General features: G+C 38.7%; 1 protein-coding gene across 3 annotated transcripts in view; it reads right to left on the bottom strand.

Annotated features, from left to right (window-relative positions):
• syt1a (synaptotagmin Ia) overlaps positions 1-13,547 on the bottom strand; it is a 133,842-nt gene extending 120,295 nt beyond the window's left edge. For 2 of the 3 annotated variants that reach the window (XM_055020458.1, XM_055020460.1), the window contains exon 1: positions 13,324-13,547. The gene's annotated coding sequence lies outside the window, so the exon portion shown is untranslated. The remainder of the gene's footprint in view (positions 1-13,323) is intronic. The other variant, XM_055020462.1, reaches the window with a different exon arrangement.
• Positions 13,548-14,113: the final 566 nt, after the last annotated feature.

Below are 14,113 nucleotides of genomic sequence, written 5' to 3'. Positions count from 1 at the left end.
AAAACGTGGTTGGCTTTGAACTTTTTAAATTTTAACGAAAAGAAAACAGAGGTGATGGTGTTCGGACCCAGTGGCTCCTGTGAGTCCTCCTCTGTTGACCTGGGACCCTTGGACGTTTATTTTAAACCTGTTATTACAGATCTTGGTTTTAAGGTGGACAGTGATTTTAAATTGGACAGCCAAATTAGAGCTGTGGTTAAGTCCAGTTTTTATCATTTAAGGCGATTGGCATCAGTAAAATCTTTTCTTTCTAGGCAGCATTTTGAAACAGTGATGCACGTTTTTATTTCGACTCGACTGGATTACTGTAACTCTCTATATCTGGGAGTCAGTCAGTCACTGCTCTCACGTCTGCAACTGGTTCAGAATGCGGCTGCAAGACTTTTGACAGGAACTCGAAAGAGAGAGCATGTAACCTCTGTCTTGGCATCACTTCACTGGCTGCCTGTTTATTTTAGGATCCGTTTTAAAATTCTTATGTTTGTTTTTAAATCGCTGCACAATCTTGCCCCGGCTTACCTCACTGAGCTTCTTCACCCTTACATACCTTATCGGTCTCTTAGATCTGCAGATCAGTTGCTCTTGGAGGTACCGAGATCTAGAAGGAAGCTCAGAGGGGACAGAGCTTTCTCTGTCGTGGGTCCTAAGTTATGGAATGACCTGCCTTTGCAGGTCAGAGAGGCCCCTTCACTGTCCACTTTCAAAGCTCGTCTTAAAACCCATTTATTTCACTTGGCTTTCAACTCCAGCGAGATCTAGTTTTATATTGTAAGTTTGTTGTTTTAAACTGTATTTGTTTTTATCTATTTTATGTACAGCACTTTGTTTCAGCTGTGGTTGTTTTAAAGTGCTTTATAAATAAAGTTGGTATGGTATGGTAAAAAAAAGTTGTATTTTCCTTTTGTTGGAACGTAATTCATTTTATAGGCAACAGCTTCTGGATCCTATACTGAAAATAAACAAACCTGAACAAGACAATGAGTTTCTGCATTTATGGTGCATTTATTTGTAGAAAGAGGATCACCCAGAAACACAGACATTGATAATATATCTTCATATGACTAAAATATGTTTTGCATCTCCTGATTCGCCTCTTTATTCAATGATTGTCAAAGTGACAGATGCACCCCCAGGAGGGGATCCATTTTCATGACAAGGTGAGAAGCAAGGAAAGACAGACAACAAATGGAGACAGTAACATTTTAGGACAGATACGCTGTTGTTAGCGGTACAGTGAGAAGTTCTAACAGATGATTGTATCTGAAGAAAATGTATGTAATTAAACATGTGGAAATATTACTTTCATGTAAAGAACTAGTAAGAAATGTGACAACTACTGCAAATAGGTAAGATACTGTTAAAAGTAATGATTTAGCCACAAAACTGTAATAAAGTGAAGAGTTTATAACCATATTCATATATTTTGTACTCAACAAAAGCCTGTGATTTTTGGCAAATTTTTTATATAAGTAAAGATTTGTGCAGTTTACTTTGGGTTTCTGGGTTACCAATATATCCAAATAATTGCACTAAAAGTGTAGTTAATCTTTTTTCCTCAAGAAAAATGAACTATGTAGCCAATAATGCTGTGAAATATTGAACATATTAATATCATCATGAGATAAATAAAGGGATTTCAAAAAAGCAGCTACACTGGATGAATTTTAATTATTTAAATGTTAATTAGTTATTTTTAATTAAAACTAAGCTTAGCCCATTAATTTTTTGTGGATATTTTAAAAAGAAGTCTCAGCTACCTGAAAAGAATGATTTTTATATCAAAAACATTCCTTATGAATTTCAAATGTTAAACTGCAGCCCAAATCATTTTAATATACAAATTACCAGCAGTCCTTATGAGTTTTCAGTTTCATTATGTTCTCGTTGATTTGGTTCATTTCTAAGTAATAAATGCACGTTAGTTGGACCTGCAACCAATACGCAAATAATGTGGTTTTGAAGCAGCGCTGTGTTGCATCATCTCAATGTGTCATTTCCAAGAGACAACCGATTTATTTAAAACAGACGTGAACTAAGAAAGATTTAATCCCAGAGACTCTTTTAGTCTTTCAGTGATGAATGGAGAGTCAGTTATTTGGATCCAGTCACTGGCACAACACCAAAGCCCCAGCGTATTTAGCGACATATTGATTCAACATTTAAACGACTGGTTCTCTGGCTGTATCCGATTACACGAGCCGCTGCCCCTTTAAGCCTCTAAACAACACCAAATCCTCTTTTAAACGACATCGCAGGAGAAACGTCAGTCTCAGAAACAAGAGTTGAGGAAATCATCATCATGATCAACTAGATCTTTGCTGATTCACAATCCCAAGTTGGTCCCAATTCCACAGCAGTCAACAAAAAGAGATCTGCAGTTGTGTTTGTCTTGTAGATTCAAGTCAAGGATTAAAGGTTGATTGGCGAAGCAGATCAAACAAGTAAACCATAAATTAGCCTGCGTTGGACAATTTGAAAGGCTGTGATTTTGTGCTTCTTTCAAGGCTCCAAAAAGTTAATTTAAAACATAGTGAGACAGAAACTGCTCTGCTCTTTCATGTTTCCCAACCAAATATTCCCAAGTTTTCCCAGAGAGAGAGACTGATGGACAGAGCAGCAGGAAAAGAGATGACAGAGGGAGGGTAAACAGAGAGCCATCTAGTGGGTAGTGACCCCAAAAGCTGGATGATGGAGTCACGAGTCACTGACTGTTTACTGTACGCAACATAGGAGGACATCATTTACAGGTGCAGCACTGATGCAGGGTCAATCAGCAGCTGGTGATTTGCAGGAGGGAGAGTATGCTCTCCTGGGAGCGCAGCAAAGAGCTTTCTGTAATCAATGGGATACTGAGAGGACAAAAGGCTGGGATTAAGTCTTTCCAAAATAAGACTCCTAATGTTTTCAATTAATTTTTCCTCACTTGACTAGTCAGGAGTGAACTGCTGATCCAACTACAGTATTGTATTTTTGTTTTTCCACATTATATTACAATTTGTGTTAGCAAAATTGAAAACCATGTTCACCAAAGTGGAACTAAAACCAATTAAGAGATGTAAACAGGTCTTCAGAAGTGAAGTGTTTTAATAGTTATGCCCTTTATAACACTCAGTTTCTTATTCACAAAGCTACTCAAGGGTGAACGTTTTTGTGCAACATTTTGAAAAATAAGAAATTTTAATGTTCCTACAGTGCGTTACAAAAAGAAAAAAAACAACGTCTTGATATATTTTGTAAATTTAGTAACATTTGGACCACAAACTATAATTCATTATGGATTTTAATGTGTTTGACCCACACAAAGTGGTACATAAATCATAAGAGCACTAAAAAGACAAAAGGTTTTATTATTTTGTTCTTATGTGTGTTTCAAGCAATAATTTAGATTCATATTCTCTAGAACTACAGACAAATCTTATGAGATATGCATTGCCAATAACTAACATCTTCAAAGTATGCAGAGGATTAAAAATTATTCAGTTACTCTTCTAATCTCAAATCTGACACATTCACACATCGTTTGCTGTTTAAAATACACAGAAACACTTTTAAATCTCTTACTGAAGGTTTACATTACCATTTATTAGAAATTTGCAACACACAGTCTGATCTGTGAATTAACATCTGGAGCTCTTCAGTCTAAAAGTTCAACTAAAATAATAATAATAATAATAATAATGATAAACCCTCCACAGATTCAGTCCTTATTTCCAGGTCTGCAATACACAATTCATGCCTGATGCATATTTGTAACTGACTGCCTCTTCATTAACAACATTTTGGAAATGAATGTGAGGAAATCCATCATAATCATAACTTACAATCAGCAAACCCTACAGTAGCTGCAAAGTCATAATCTGTGGGAATTTGCATATGCAATTAGTGTAAGCTTCAAGCACAAGAAGTGATTGACAGAATCTGAATGTTTCAGTCCAGATGGAGGAATCTTTCAGTTAAATGATGCTAAACTTTCAGAAACTTCTTCTCTGCCTTGCAACTTTCTGACCACACTGTGCTCCTTCAGGGGTTGACCTTTCTTTAACAGAGGTTCCCAAAATGCTGAATAAGTTCAACTCTTTTTGTATCTGCCTCAAAACGTCACTCAATTCTTTGACCGTACAGCCGAGGTTTGGAGATTTTACTGTGATAAATGAAAAGCGAAGCTGCCAGTCTGACAGAATCTAATCTCTGAGGATGCATTCCAGTTTTGCCCTCGCTCACATCCTCCTTTTCTGACATCCTTCAAGGTCACCTATCTGACTGTGGAGTCAAAAATCAATGGTTGAACAGGGTTAGCAGTTAAAGGTCTTTAGTGAATATCTCACTATAAATGCTGAACATGATGGGACTGCTGAATTTCATCATAAATTCAGGTCCGAGCCGTTTCCAGGGAAAGGAGCATGTCAAGGTAATGAGTTAATTTAGGAGATAAGGAACAGCAAATGTAATCTCCAGAAATTTCACCTGCAGCTAAATGGCTCTTTGGGCCTACAGCTGCAAAGTTGCTGCTTATCGTGACAGTTTTAGCTGAAGGTTCTTTGCAGAACCGTAAACAAGGATAATCATCCTCTCAAAATATAGTAAAGTTTCCCCGGAGATCCACTGTAAAGACCCCATTAAACCCCTTTGTGTGAATAATAAAGAGAGCCTGTTTCAACGGCCTCAGCCTGGGCAGCAAGGAGCATGAGTCAAACAGCTTAAGAGACTGCAACCGTTTCTGCCTCTATCACAGAGGCCAGACTAGCCATTAAAACAGCATTATATCAGATTTAAGCAGATGCCTAGTTATTATCCTCTAGAGGGCCGGACTGGCCCCATGGTGCTGGAGTAATGAGTGTTTTTTTTCCGTCTGACTGGGTGGACATGTTTGTCCCGAAAAAAAAAAGGGGGTTTGGTGCTCACAATGAACAAAATGGACCACTGAGCCTCCACATTTGCATCCATCTTCACAGGATCTCTTAGAAAGCAGAGAGATTATGGCGCACAAGGGTAAATAAAAAGTAAACAAAAAAAAATTAGACGGTGATAAATCCAGACCACTTACTGTTTTATCTTTCAAGTTTTTAAGCAGCATAATCAGATGGTTTTATTCTTTCTTAGACAAAATCATTTGATGAGCATTAAATTAGTACAGCTTTCTGTGGCACCAGTGCAAAAAAAGATAGACTAACCTTTATTTTGATAACGTATAATAAAAGCTTTGCAAGGGACTGGATGTGGTGTCCCTCTGCCCATAAACCATGTGAAGAAACATAGATAATGTTATTGCTTTATACACTTATACATCAATTTACAATATTTAAGTTAAATAGAGACAAACCTATGGAAGATGGCACCTCAAATATATATTTTGCACCTTTTGGAAAAATTACCAGAAGCATGGAGATGGCTGGTGTTTACAATGTTTATTTTTCCAGATCCTAAAAAATGGTACTGAGTGTGAGGAATGATAATAGTATTGCTAGTGGTTGACATAAAAAGGCAAATGAGACTATTTTGGGAATAATTGGGTGTTTTCACAGGTCAGTGATTCCCAACACACATCAACAGTTTTCTGAACAAATAAAATGGATTATTATCGAGTTTCTAGAGTTTTTTTCTGGCCTCAACCCAGTCAATATAAAGACATCCACCCTCAATAATAGATGCATCATGTTAAGGAACAATCATTCAAATGATAGTGGGGCTTTATGAAAATACTTGGGCCACGTCTGGACTAGAGAAAATCCAAAATAAAATTCTAATATTTGAATTTACTTGAAGCTGTACATTCATTCTACCCTGGAATAAGAACAATAATATAATGTATGGAGACAAAACAGTACATATAAAGTGACAAATACTGAATAGTTTTAATAAACTAGTCTGGGGATGTTAAGTAAAAATTCTGCAACTAGGGTATTTCGAAGCAAACTCTCTGCAGAAGCTACAGATAAACATAGAATCAAACATTTGTTGAAATAGATGTGTAAAGTGGATTTTTAAGGGGCCGTTCATGAACCGAGTCAAGCACTTCTTACTTTAGCTGTAAAGACAACATAATTGTTTTTTTTTATTTTTTGCAACTCGAGAAGAATCTTTACAGCGACAACCTGACAAAGAACGATGTTCAACACTTGCATGTGTCAGCTACAGTAAAGCCCTAATGGGTGAGGAAGAGGATGATGGTGGGGGCTGTAGGGGAAGGGGGGGGGGGGGTGTTGGCTGGCATGACAACGTACAGCAGGCAGAGGACACGGTTGCCATGGTGACAAACAAGGATGTTTGCATCAGAGGAAAATCTCAGCAGTCCGCAGCGGAGGGCACACATTCCACTCCACTGACAGCGACGAAGAACAGTCAGGGGTAAAGACGGGTAAAAATAAGGCGTGTTGGACAGGAGGCATCACTCCTCATTCATTTCTTGTTGCCTCCAACAAGAGGTCGTGGGCCACACTGGGGGAGTCCGGCCCAATGGTAAACCAGGGATAACATCGATGACAAACCCGGCCTCACTGTGTTGGACTGAAAAATAAAATCATCATCACAGTGGGGTCACTTAGCGATATTAAATCTGCAACGCTGATTATGTGCATTGTCATTTTTGGTGTTTAATCCTGCAGTAAATTTAATGAGCATGCATGACCTTGATTGGTTGCAAAACAACAGAGAAATGCGGTGTACTCAAACATGACAAACATCCACTCAACTGACAGGAAAAGGGAAACCAGAATGCTCTGTGTGTCTCTGACAACTACACTTCATGCTTCTCAAATACTTGCTGAAATTATCCTGACACATTTTTAATCCATCAAGGTCATTTATATTCTGGACCGGGTGGTGCGAGGGCAACGCTGATTTTAATTGCTTTCTTACTCCATCTCATTACGGTCATTTATTTTGCACAAACACTGCTGAGTGTCATGTTGTGTCATGACTAACACATCCTCCAAGGGTGCCCAAAAGCTGCAAGTTAAGTGAAGCGGAGCCAAGAGGCAACTTAGAAAGGCGTTGAATCGGCGTCTCTTTGTGGAGTTGACATATTCTGGAGACACTAAATCCTGACAGAAAAACAGAAATTACCCTTTGCTGCCTTGGGGGGCATTCAGTTTCTGGTGATGATAGATTGGTAAATGTGTAATTTTGCTCAAGGTGTGCATTTGTTCACCCTTTGTGATATTCAGCACAGATTGCCTAATTCCCCTAAAATTGGAGCTATTATCATTCTTATAAACTCATGAATAAAAGCCTGAAGTTTCTTACATCCCAGGCTCATCTCCTGGTTGACAGATGCCTTCCTGACACAAAAAGAGCAAATCAAATAGAGACAAATTATAATCAAGACCGTTTTCAGTCCATAAAAACAGTTTGTTGGTATTATTTCAAAGAAACGTTGAGTGTGCATTGGTTTGATTGCACAGGAGAAAGAGAAAAATAACATTCTGAGCAGGAAAATCAGACAAAAGACAAAATATATATAAAAAAAAACATTTTGTAGCATCTAAAATGTAGAAAAAAAGGACAAAAATACTGAAAAGCGTCTTGAAAAAATAAAAATAAACAAATAAAAAGCTCCCCACAACCAATGTAACGTCTCTGATAGCATTGCAGAGACGACATTTTAGGCAGATCTTCTGCAAGTAATTTGGAGAATAGTTCAACAGAAAAATCTACAAATATCTGTGAAGAGCAGAGGGTCTACTACATTGGGTTTTAATTTTTAAATATACAGACAAGGTACAATTTTTAGGCTGTGTCAGAAACAAACTTTAAAATAATCTGTGTCGGATTTGTTTTGGTAAATAAATGTATAACTCAATATATAGTGAATTTTCTCACCAGGATTTTGAAGATAAAAAGCAGGGATAAAATGGAAATGTCTATGCATTTCTGTACATTCAGATGGGAAGTGAAGGTTATTAGCCAACGTTATGCTCATTATAGTAATTTTGGTCAATGCAATTTACAAGAGTTGTGATTACAAGTTTTCAATGAAGGTTTGAAAGTGCAGCTATTACCATTTTCAGATAAGCTACATTCACACCTAATTACTACTATGACTACCGGCTGATGTTTGTGTAATTCAATAGCTTAATTTTGTGTTTACAATTACAGAGAACCTATTCAATGTAGCAATGTGTAATGTGTGATTACTCTAGTGTTTAGTAAATGCATCTGTAAAATGCTTGCAGGCTTCATATTTTCCCCTGTATCTGTGGCAGTTGGGTGGGTTCTTACTGAAATTACACTCCAGAGCTAAGGTGACACAACCTGCTTGATTTATAAATTCACTGAGTAGTTTAAGCAGGTGAATTATGCGATACCCCTTCATATTTCCATAGCGGAGTGTGGAGACGGAGAGCATTTTTAAGGAGCCTTATTACATTCATGAGACACTCAAACGTGCTCCAGGGCTGATTTGTTTTATACTGCATGCCCTTCAGCAATAATTAATCCACTCTTTCACGGGCAAAGGGGACAGTTCACCCACTACATACAGGCAAGACTGGAGGCTCTATGGGACCAACATGGAGAAAAGAGGCCAAGTTATTGTCCCTTAGCAGCCTCCATACCCCCAGATGGTATTTATCTCCAATAACTTCCTCGGGGAGCACCGTCGGGCAGCAGAGGGAGAAATGCTATGGCTGGAAGATGCATTTTACCGGGACTGAGTATGAATCAGGATATTAAAGAGTTGTAGGAGGGCAAAAGCAATTTCCTGCTAAAGGGGATTTTGAAATTACAGCTCTCACATTGGCAGTCTTACCATTAAAATTATTTTCTCATTCGTACCTATCACAAAACACCTACCTCCCTGCCACCACCATTACCGTACATATAAACCCAAGATAACGTCTGTCAAGCAAAGTCTGTGACAGACAGTCACAAGGAAACATGGACTACCTTAACAGAAGTCTATTTAATAAAGATTTCTCTTTGCATGACAGATCTGAGTCATATCATTGTGAAATTAATCTGGCTAAACTCAGGCCCACTTACTGAGAGAAACTAATTAAGTATTAATTAGTCAGTAATTTTGTAAACTATTTCTGAATCTCCAATTAAGATTTAAACCAGTTTTTAAGAGGCCTTTCAGAAAGTCTAGGTTGTGTTTTCCTGACTGTTTTCCTCCAGATGATGCATAAATTAAATTGCAATCACATCCAACTGGAAGACTCAGCTTTTGTTGCTGATAAAACAATGGGTTCGTGGGTTCTGTGCAAATGAGAAAACCACAACCTTTGTTCTTTTGTGAGGAGAGGCCCATTCACAGAGGACTACATGGAAAAGCTTTACACCATCAGACTGCACACAGTTACATAAGCAGTATGATGAAGTTAGCTTAGAACCAGAGCCGTCCTCATTGCTAATGAAAAAAAACAATGCAAAAATTTGGTTCTTTTGGTTCTTCAGCAATTGTTGCTGTAAGCAGTGATACTACTAATCCCATTTGTAGGACATCCCTCTTCACTGAGCATTTTCGAGTATTTCTTTTGGTTGTTTTTAGCAAGAACAAAGGTTTTTCAATACGCACTGTAACCAGTGTGTCAGCTTTTAATTGTCAGACATTTTGAAATGACCAAGACATCAGTTAGGCAAGTAACATGAACCTAAAAGTAATAAACGACGCTTGGTGATTCTGCATCCTGTTTCCAAGTTAGACTTTCTCTTCTCATAAAGAGTCGTTTCTGCTCTGTCTGCTTCAGTCTGATTGCAGGTGCTTGAGTTTTCCATTCGACACACAGACACCAAACTGAGATGGGAGTCTGACATGAACCGATTTTGGGTCAAATGCGTTTTCTGTCCAATTGAAACAGGTTTTGCAGCTTTCAGCATCTATGCACCAAAAATTTGGAACAAACTTCCAGAAAACTGTAAAACAGCGGAAACCCCGACTTCCTTTAAATCGCAACTAAAAACACACCTGTTTAGAATCGTATTTGAAATGTAACATGTAACAATGTATTGTCTATTATATGTTGCATGACTTTGTGTTATTGTGTTTATGATGTAAAGCACTTTGAAATGCCTTGCTGCTGAAATGTGCTATACAAATAAAATTTGATTTGATTTTGATTTATTAAAACAATTATCCAAACAAACATCAAACTTAGTTTTGGGATTTAAAAAAGCTAATCCAGTTTAAACACCACTGAAAATGAGATACTACTTTAGAAAGTCAGCCTTTACATCAGAGTAGTAAAATATCTCACAATAACAGCAGCAGAACTTGTTAAAAGCTGCATAAAAACTTGCTTAGCTTAATGTCAAATAAGAAAATATTACTATAATAGAGACTCTGCAGGGATGATAAAGTCAAACTAAGATTATCAATTAATGTTGGGATTTTCTTCATCTTGTTTAAGAATGTGGGGGAGATGAAAATACTTTAAATGAACCTGGAAGTCTTATTTCTATTTTGCAAGGAAAATTAAGACTCATTGAACCAGTTCAAGAGTTGGGGAAAATAAAAAATCACATTGTAATTATTAATATATTGATCACAACACAGTGACAAAAGGACACCTGCATAACCCTTTGATGCTGTATCATTCATTGATTTTCTCCTTCTGTGTTAATGATGATGCTGATCTAAGTAAAATCAATCTGATGTTACGTGAATGTACGTCCATACGGAGGACAATCCTAGAGATGCAGGGCAAATCATGATTCATGAACCAGCGCCACTCGCTCTCAGTGAGACGGTGTTACTGTCCGAGCTCACAGACACCCACTACCAAACGGCCACACAAGGTCACACATTCTATTTATATCCTCCATTTTACATTGCTCTCCAGTAGAGAGAAACACACCACTCTGCCTTACAATACCGATGCTTCTTTACTCTTCTATCATCTGATAGAGTCATCATAATTGAGGGTCTCCAGATAAATGCAAAGTAAATCTGGCGGATAGATGCCCTTTCATCCGGACGGCCTTTGGCTTCTGGTGAAAAGTTCACCCTCGATAGCTTGTCCGATACAAAAGGTTAGCGCTGTTTAAACATCAGGCTTGAGACTTTGGGTTCCGAAATCCTCATTAATCGCTCGCTAACAACCTCACAGCTCCCCGGGCAGCAGCCCAGTGGCTACTTGACTGGAAGTCAACATCTGCTTCTATGAATGATGCGCATCACCTTGCTCAGGAATTAGAAGCTCTCCTGATTTTTTTTAATGTTTCGTCCCACTGGATCTACACATTTCTATTCAGTTGCTATGTTTCAAAACAACACAAAGCAGTAATAAATTAAGAAAAGGATGCCAGGTTTTTACCATTTTTTTACAACTAGAAACCTCCTGAGTTGACACTTCCTTACTACATAAAAACTTTATTAGGCTCCATTTCCACCAGGATGTCCATCAAAAATATTAAATTAAAGCCCCTTCTCTTTTGCAAAATAGTTCAAGCTCAGAGACTGGATAAGGAGGGCCAGTGAATAATTTTATTATTCATTTGCCACATTTTCTGACTATTGGAAAATGTTTTGCTTTATTTTGTATTATGGAAAGACATGCTTGGCACAGGAAAATAAGCCATTTAGATTGCAACCTAATCCTAGGAACCATCCCTTAATTCAGTTAATCTGGTCCACAACCACCAGATCAGTTTTCAAATTGTTTTTAAATTGAGAACAAATTATTTACCCATGGTTTAAAAACTGTGAGTAAATAACTTTCAACTGCAGCATTCCTGTTGTGAAAGCCAGATTTGTGGACTGCATGGCAAATTGTTTTCCTGTTTAAATACAACAAAGTAACATAATCACAGTATGAGAAATATATGAGAATAAAGTCATAAAATTACTTGAATAAAGTTATAGTACTAAAAGAACAAAAGCTGAGAATTAAGACATAACATTATGAGAATAAAGTTGTAATATTATGACAAGTTAATCTTGTAATGTGACTTTATTCTTTTAATTTTATAATACCATTGTTTTATTTTATTAGAACAACTCCAGCATCTTTTCTCCTGGTACTCCACACTTTCTATTTTAGCTTTCTGTTTCGTTTTTCCAGTTAACATTTATAAATGGTGTGTTTCTTGATATAAAATTATTGCACAACTGTATTATTTCATCTTTATGATGTTTGTTCCCCAACATTCTCTAAAAACCCATTGCAGCTTAAACATAAATAATTGAACATTGTGAAAAACATCAAAGTGTGTTAAGCAGTAATGCAGCAACACCGACTGTTGGATTATGAAATAGAGCATCTGTAGACGATCCAGTGAATGTTCGTTCTACCTGGGAAAACATTTAGATTTAGTTGATGGAAGCACAAAGTGCTGCCTTGCTCACACCGTCTTCGTCACCTGGTAACAAATTGATTCACGTGAGTCTCCTGCCTTAACGTAGTCAAAGCAGCAGGTAACACTGCAACCCTCAGCAACCCAAGACCCTCCCCTAACACCGGCTGATCATGCTTTCAGAGTTATTAGGTAATCTGGGAGAAGAGGGTGATAGGCCATCTGCCTCTTAGCGACTCCTAGTTGAACATGCATGGCAGTCACCATGGATTTGCTTGACGTTGTTTGCACAGACTCTGGAGAGACTCGTTCCATGTGCACTGTGCAGTAGCCAATCGGCGCTCCATCAGTAAAACCTGTGGGAGGTGATAAGCCTCCTTTACAGCAAGGGGTGCTTCCCACCAAACACAACAATAGCAGAGATCCTGGGTAACCAGCTGAACCAAAAGTGGTATTTCAATCCTATCAGTTCACAGAACAAATGGAAGAAAATAAAGTGAGATATATAATTAGGCATGAATTGTTGCAGGAGAAAAATCCCTATTCTTTTCATTTCAGAATCAACAGATTGCCTCTTCACAAACCCATCACAAGTGCAGGACGGAGGAAAGTAGAGAAAAATAAAAATGCCAGAGATGTAGACTCAGATTTTGTCTGATGGAGCGAGAACAACAGAGGGATACGCTTCTATAGGATGAAAGCAGCTGCTCATCTTCCTTCTGATTTCCCCTCCCCTCTTCTTATCGTCTTTCCATCTGCCCACACATCCTCAACACAGAGTCCCTTCGCAACTAGAGACATAGCCTACATGAAGCAGCGCTGCGATCAGCTGTTGCGCTCCACCCTGCACCTAAAGCAGGTTCTGAGCATACGGGGACAAAAAACAAACTGCACATGACGACAAAGGCGCGGCAAAAACAGGCGCCAAATATGGAGTCCAGGGAAACGGTGGGGAGTTGGGAGTGAAGAGTAACAGTAGTGTTACATTATTAGGACTGACAGTCATCAAATACATCACATATTTTCTAACAAAAACAAACACTGTCATCAATAACTTGGTGAGTGAGCTGTGAATAAAATGTACTTTCCTACCTGGCAACAGCTGCACACCTTCAGCTCCAAAGCTGTCAGCCCTGACGAGAAGGCTCATATGGAGTGGAGAGTCTGAGAGAGAGGGTGTGTGTATCTGCGTGTGTGTACGCATGTGTTGTGTGTGTGTGGGTGTGGGTGTGATGCTGAGAGAAAGATGGAGAGAGAGCTGGGAGGGAAAGTGAGAGGTGGAGCCTAGCTCAGACACGAGAAGGAGGGCTTCTGTCTGCTGCCTGTACACCCAGGCTGGAGGAAGCAGTGTGGATGGCACTGATCAAACACACACACACACACACACACACACACACACACACACACACACACAGCTGATGCTCCTCATACACAGCTTGGAGAATAAAAACCTGAAGGCAGGAGGGGGGAAGGAGGAGCAGGAGGTGTGAGAGTCAGGAGAGGCTGAGCTGTTTAAGCCCAAGCATCGTCACGCGGCAGTTCCTCGGAATCCCTCCAGTAAGAGGTGAACTGCATCACCGAGTCCTTGTCTCTGATTGGCTGGATAGCAGGGAGACGCCAAATTGTGGTGGGCAATACTGTGTAACCTAAAATGACCCTTCAACAGATTAATGCCTGATCCATCTTTCTCTTGTGGGTACATGTCACTATCAAGGACAATTTTATAAAAAAGCCTTCCTTGTTAGGACCCTTCAGCATGATGGTGTGTGTAATTGTGTCAAGGCATGACCTGCCCTTGCATGTGAACGAGCAAAAAAAAACACACATCCATGCACATAACCTCTTAAAACATCCTCTTAAAGAAGGAAACACCTGATGGACT

This window comes from Poeciliopsis prolifica, unplaced genomic scaffold (genome assembly GCF_027474105.1).
Source record: "Poeciliopsis prolifica strain line A6 unplaced genomic scaffold, Auburn_PproV2 SCAFFOLD067, whole genome shotgun sequence".
Classification (NCBI taxonomy): Eukaryota; Metazoa; Chordata; class Actinopteri; order Cyprinodontiformes; family Poeciliidae; genus Poeciliopsis; species Poeciliopsis prolifica.
Note: the sequence above shows the minus strand (reverse complement) of the source record. Positions and strands in the feature narration are given on the sequence as shown.